Here is a 6,539-nt window from a genome sequence, read left to right on the forward strand (position 1 = left end):
CCAACTGCTTAGGAAAGAGAAAATAGTAAGTTTACATTGGAGGATCCGGGCAGGCACCACCTTAACCAAGTGATGGTTAACATCGCCAGTAAGAAATAGTGACATCTCTACCCACTACGTGGTACACCCAGAAGGACACCTCACGTCTCTGGTATTACCACAGAATTGCTGAAGATGCATAACCTCGGTGCAACAGTAACAAACATCAGGCAAACTAAAAGCACCTTGACTTTATCCCAGTGAGATCCATTTCAGACTTCTGTCCTCCAGAACTGTAGATATATATTCGTGTTGTTTAAGCCACTAAGTTTGAAATAATTTCTTACAGCAATAAGAAAGTAATAAAAAAGGAAAACTCTCTGAGGACAAGGATGTTATCTAGATTTTTCATCCCATGATCCCAGCATATAGTACATAGATGGTCAATAAATATTTATTGAATGAATAAATGAGCTTTTCATTATAAACATTATTACTCCATTTATAGATGAGTAAACTCATCTGTCCCCAAAAGGGTAAATGATGAGTAAATGGTATGTTATTTTTATTTTAGAAACTACTGCCAAAATATTCTCCCTAAGCATTGAAGCCATTTACATTCTCTCTTCATTTACTATTGAGACCTTTGAAAAAATTATACTCACTCCCATATTATTATTATGTAAGATGTTCACACAAGAGAAAGCTGGGTGAAGAATGAGAGGAGCAACTTGCAGCTATGCAGACTGCCAGTCTGAGAGCAGACAGGAACACTATCTACTATTTTTTCAACTCTTCTATTAATCCAAAACTCAAATCAAAAGTAAAAGATTTTTAAGAAGATGCCATTAAGTGAAAAGCAAGCCACAGAATGAGAGATCATTGGAACACATTCAATAGACAGGACTCATACCCAAAATATACAGAAAAATACAAATTAATAAAAAGACAGACAACACAGTATATTAGACATTGATATAAGTTATGAAGTGATCACCCCGATAAATCTAGTACTGATCTGACACACATACTTACTATAATACTACTGACTATATCCTTCATGCTATACTCTACATCCCCATGACTATTTTGTAACTACCAATTTATACCTCTTAATTCCCACTCCCACGTCACCCATCTCCCCAAACTCCCCCCAATTGGCAATAATCAAAATGCTCTCTCTATCTATGAGCTTGTTTCTGTTTTGTTTGTTAATTTATCCTGTTTCTAGATTCTACGTATAAGTGAAATCATATGACGTTAGTCTTTCTTTGTCTGACTTACTCCACTTAGCACACACAATAACCTCTAGGTCTAGCCATGTTGTTGCAGATGGCAAGATTTCATTCTTTTTTATAGCTGAGTAATATTTCATTGTATATATGTGCCACCTCTTTATCCATTCATCCATTGAGAAACACCCAGGTAGCCTCCATATCTTGACTATTGCGCATAATGCTGCAATAAACATATGGATGTACATATCCCTTCAAAGTAGTGTTTTGGGTTTCTTTGGATAAATACCTAAAAGTGGGATTACTGGGTCCTTCTTTGTCTCTTGTTATAGGCTTTGTTGGAAAGTCTATTTTGTCTGGTCTAAGTATTGTTACTCCAGCTTTTTTTTTTTAATGAAATATTTTTTTCCATACATTTACTTTCGGTTTGTGTGTGTCTTTCGATCTGAAGTGAGTCTCCTCAGCTGCATATGTAAGAGTTCTGTTTTCGTATCTATTCAGCCACCCTGTCTTTTGATGGAGCATTTAATCCACTTACATTTAAATTGTTGGTATATAAGTAGCTATTTCCATTTATTACTCATACGTATCTTTTTTTCTTTTCTTCTTCTTCAAAAAGTCTCCTTAACATTTCTTGTAATACTGATTGGTGGTAATGAACTCCTTTAGTTTTTTCTTGTCTGGGAAGCTCATTATCTGTCCTTTGCCTCTGAATGATAGCTTTGCTGGGTAATCTTGATTGCAGGTCCTAGGTTTTTATCACTTCGAATATTTTGTGCCAAGCCCTTCCGGCCTGTAAAGTATCTGTTAAGAAATCAACTGACAGTCTTAAGGGAGCTCTCTTGCAGACAACTAACTGTTTTTCTCTTGCTGCTTTTAAGATTCCCTCTCTGTCTTTAACCTTTGGCATTTTAATTATGATGTGTCTTGATGTGGGCCTCTTTGGGTTCATCTTGTTTGGAACTCTCTGTGCTTCCTGGCTCATATATTTCCATTGCCAGGTTATTTCTTCATTATTTCTTCAAATAGGTTTTTAATTCCTTGCTCGCTCTTCTTCTGCAAGTACCCCTATGATGCGAATGTTGGTACACTTGCTGTTGTCCAGAGGCCCCCTTAAACTATCCTTTTTTGCAGTGGGGAGAGTTGTTTTTTTGTTTGTTTGTTTGTTTTTTTAATATTTGCTGTTCTGATTGGGTGTTTTCTGCTACCTTATTTTCCAAATTGCTGATTCCAGTCTCTGCTTTATCTAACCTATTGTATTCCTTGTTTCAGTTATTGTATTCTTCATTTGTGACTGGTTCTTTTTTCTATTTTCTATCTCCATTTTTATGTTTTCTATCTCTTTGTTGAAGTTCTCACTGAGATCACTGAGCATCCTTATAACTAGTGTTTTGAACTCTGCCTCTGGTAGATTGCTCGTATCCATTGTGTTTAGTTCTTTTTCTGGAGCTTTATTCTTTTCTTTCATTTGGTAAATGTTTCTTTGTCTCCCCATTTTGGCCGCCTCCTTATGTTTGTTTCTATGTATTAGGTAGAGCTGCTATGTCTCCCAATCTTAGTAGAGTGGCCTTATGTAATTGGTATCCTGCACAAGGCCCAGTGGCACAGTCTTCCTGGTCACCTGAGCTGAGTGCTCCAGGTATGACCCTTGTGTGGGTTGTGCGTGTCCTCTTTTTGTAATTCAGCCTTGGTTGCTGTCTGCATGTCAATGGGAGAAATTGACCTTCAGGCCGATTGGTTGTGAGGACTGTCCTTGACTGCAGTAGAGGAGCTGTTGTGCAGGGACTAACCCTACAAAGCCAAATTCGCTTTAGCAGGCACTGTTTCCTTCCCAGCCTGCTCTTAGAGTGTGTCTCTTATGGAAATGGCTGAGGAGTGCTCTGGTGTTGTCTGAAGCTACCTGCCAGGTGTGTTGGTTCTTGGTTTTCTTGGGAGGGTTTCTGTTGCAGGCCAAGTTCAGCCACTACACGTGCACTGCCCGGAGCCACTTGGTATGAGCTACAAAGTGATCTGAAGATGCTTGCCACTTGTACTGGGCTTGGAGGTGCCTGGGAGAGGCTAAGCTGCAAACCGAGGCCAGCTGCTGCTAATGCCAGGCTTAAGGCTGCTTATCAAGAGGTATAGGGCATGCCATGGGCAGATTCTGCTTGTTTGGGGTTTGTGAACCTTTGAAAGATTTTAGGAAAGTTCTAAGCATAAGCCAAGACAGGCCATTTGTATGGGAAAGCCACTGGAAGTGGCTTGAGTGGGCCCACAGGTTGGGTGGGGTGGAGTCTCATAGAAGCAACAGGGCAGAGCGACCAGTATGGAGACTCAGATATGACAGGCAGTCACCTGTGTCTGCATGCTGGTTTAGGGAAAGGCTCAACAAAGGAACAATTGATTCTACCAGCACTTCTGTCTGGGAGGAAGCTGCCCCTCTAGTCCTCACCCTGAAACCAGACAATTCAATTCCTCCTCATATTTCCCTGGTGCCTTTTGCACTGGTGCCACAGTGCTGGAGCTCAGCGTCAGTGAGTCTGTCAGCAAGTGAATCCATGGACAGGCCTTTTAAGAGAAATGCCTGGGTCACCAGCAGCCCTCTGTCTCACTCAGTCACAATTTCCACTGGTTTTCACAGCCAGAAGTTGTGGGGACTTCTCTTCCTAGAACTGGAACCCTAGGCTGGGTAGCCTGGTGTGGGGCTGGGGCACTTCTGCAACTGAGCTAGCCTTCCGATTTATGACTGTCACACATGAATATGGGGCCAGTGTGTTCCACATCTCTGTGCTTCCTACCAGTCTCAATGTGGCTTCTTCTATATGTCCTTAGTTGAAGGCTTGTGTTCAGCTAGACTTCAGGTGATCCTCAATGACGACTGGTCTGTAGTTTGGTTGTAATTTTGATGTGGTCATGAGAGGAGGCCAGCACAGTGTTTACCTACTCTGCCATCTTCACATGAACTCCATAGAGCTTTGTTTGTAATGACAAAAATTAAAAACATCCTATGTAGTCATCTATCAAGAAACAAAAGATAAAGACTTCTGTAAATATTATATGGATAAGAAAACAGCAGGAATGGCAAAGTAAGGACTTCCAAAACTCCTCTCCTCCATAAATGCAATAAGAACATTGGAAAAAATGGTCAAAATCAATGTTTTTAGAACTTTTAAAATTAACCAAAATTTGTAATACCCTAGGGAATGTTTATTTAAGAAAAATATCTGAATATGAGGAAGAACAATGAAACAATGATTTGGTGTGTGTGTGTGTGGCATTTTAAGTTGATTTAGGTGATCTCACTCTTTCCAGTGTGTGGTAGCATTGAAAACCAATAGACATACGATCATGGTAAAAGCCAGTCTAGCAGCCTCTAGGGGCGAAGACCAGAGTAAAGCTGCTCCCAAATCAATTCCCATTATCTGACTATCTGTTCCCTAGAAAAGCCCACTCACAAGGCTTCTCTTTATCTTACCTCAGAGCTCACATGGTGTGGACAGCCTTTTCCCCAGGGACATTTGTTGAAAATCAACACTGGTGATTTTTAAGCATCACAGATACCTGAGGCAATGGTAACAGTAGGGGCAACAACAAGCTGAAAAAAAAAAAAAAAAGACATAAAGAAAAGAAAGACTCAATAGAAAAAGCTGAGGAATGAGATGTCCCATATTCTTGGGATCTTGATGGCCACACACATGTGCAAATACCCAGGAAATACCTGAAAGGCTCTAAGCCCTAACCACTGGCTGATCTTGAGGCTCTATGGCAACAAGAAGTAAAAGATAAGGTGGAATTGCAAACTACCTGCATGAGCATTGAAAGTGTTCCCTAACATTAGCATGGAGCCCCTTGGCAAAGGTTGGGAGATTTAATGGCTCTAGGTATTTAAGGAAATCTCAGTCACTCATTAGCTGACCACCAATAGAAGTGATCAAATAATCCAGAAGCCATGCATGACGAGGAATACAAACTTTACGGAATTCTTTCATAAAGGTCACTAAACAAACAAATAGCAGCAGTAACAACAAAAAGCAAAAACAGCATACCTCAGGAAAGAGATCTGACCTCTAGAGCTGCCATGCGATATTATTTCAAATGTTCAGTTTTCAACAGAAAATATGAAACATCTACAGAAACAAGAAAATATGACCCATATGGCAGGGGGGAGCAATGAATAGAAACTATACCTGAGGAAACCATACATTGGATCTACTATCAAAGACTTTAAATCAGTTATTTTGAATATGTTCAAAGAACTAAAGGAAAGTATGAGAACAATGTCCAAGTAGAATAAATTCAAAGGGATCCATACCTACACACATTATAATTAAACTGACAAAAGACAACTACAAAAAGCGAATCTTAAAAGCAGCAAGAGAAGAATGACTTACCATGTACAAGGAATCTTCAATAAGCTTAACAGTTGATTTCTAACGAGAAATCAGAGGCCAGAGGCAGAATGCCCTCAAAGTGCTGAAAAGAAAAACACTGTCAACCAATATTTCTATATGAACAAAATATTCTTCAAAAATAAAGGAAATGAGTGAAGTATTGACTTCCAGTATGATAGAACAAGGAGCTCCACTCATCTGCTTCTCAATGAAACTGGTGAAAACTATAAAAATACAACCATTTAATGCCTCTGGAAACAACAAATGATGAAACATGTATTCAACAAAATATATGAAACTTAAGAAAAGTGAAAGACTGAGGTGTTTAAACTAAGACTGCTACTTCCACCCTCCCAGTGAGGCAAAGACTCCACTGCAGGCTGCTGCAGCCAAAGACATAGGGCTCCCCCTCCCACAGGTTCCCAGGGCGGGTTCTTTCCAGGAGGAGCAGGTCAGCATTTCTCATCTTGCACCTAGATACTTGTTGCTAAGACCTGGGTCAAGTGCAGTTTGACAGGTGGAAGCTTCCTGCTCATAAAATGGAGGTTCTACCTTTGGCAGGGTGCACTGAGAATATCGGGGCCCTGGTCACCCTTGCCCCAGCTTGTGAGGCAGTGGTTCCATTCCAGGAGACGGAAGTCAAGAGAAATCCAGGTTCTCCCCCGATCTCAACCATTGACTGCTCAGTGATTAGAGGGGAGGGTGTCATTCAGAGAGAAGTTTTCTATTGCCCCTTCCCATGGCTCCAGAGTTCTCGCTCAGAGATTTTTGCCCCCAGAGATTTTTGCCCGAGTGGAGAAGCAGGCAGTAAAACAGCTCTTAATCTCTTTCCAAAATAGCTTTATTTGCATCAGAGTATGGAGAAGTACAAGCCTAAGGGCACTCCCTAAAACAATGGAGGTTGTGATAAAAGGCAAAAGTGTAGGACAGCAGTTTTCTGGAGAGAACAGGGGCT

This window comes from Pteropus vampyrus, unplaced genomic scaffold (genome assembly GCF_000151845.1).
Source record: "Pteropus vampyrus isolate Shadow unplaced genomic scaffold, Pvam_2.0 Scaffold818, whole genome shotgun sequence".
NCBI lineage: Eukaryota > Metazoa > Chordata > Mammalia > Chiroptera > Pteropodidae > Pteropus > Pteropus vampyrus.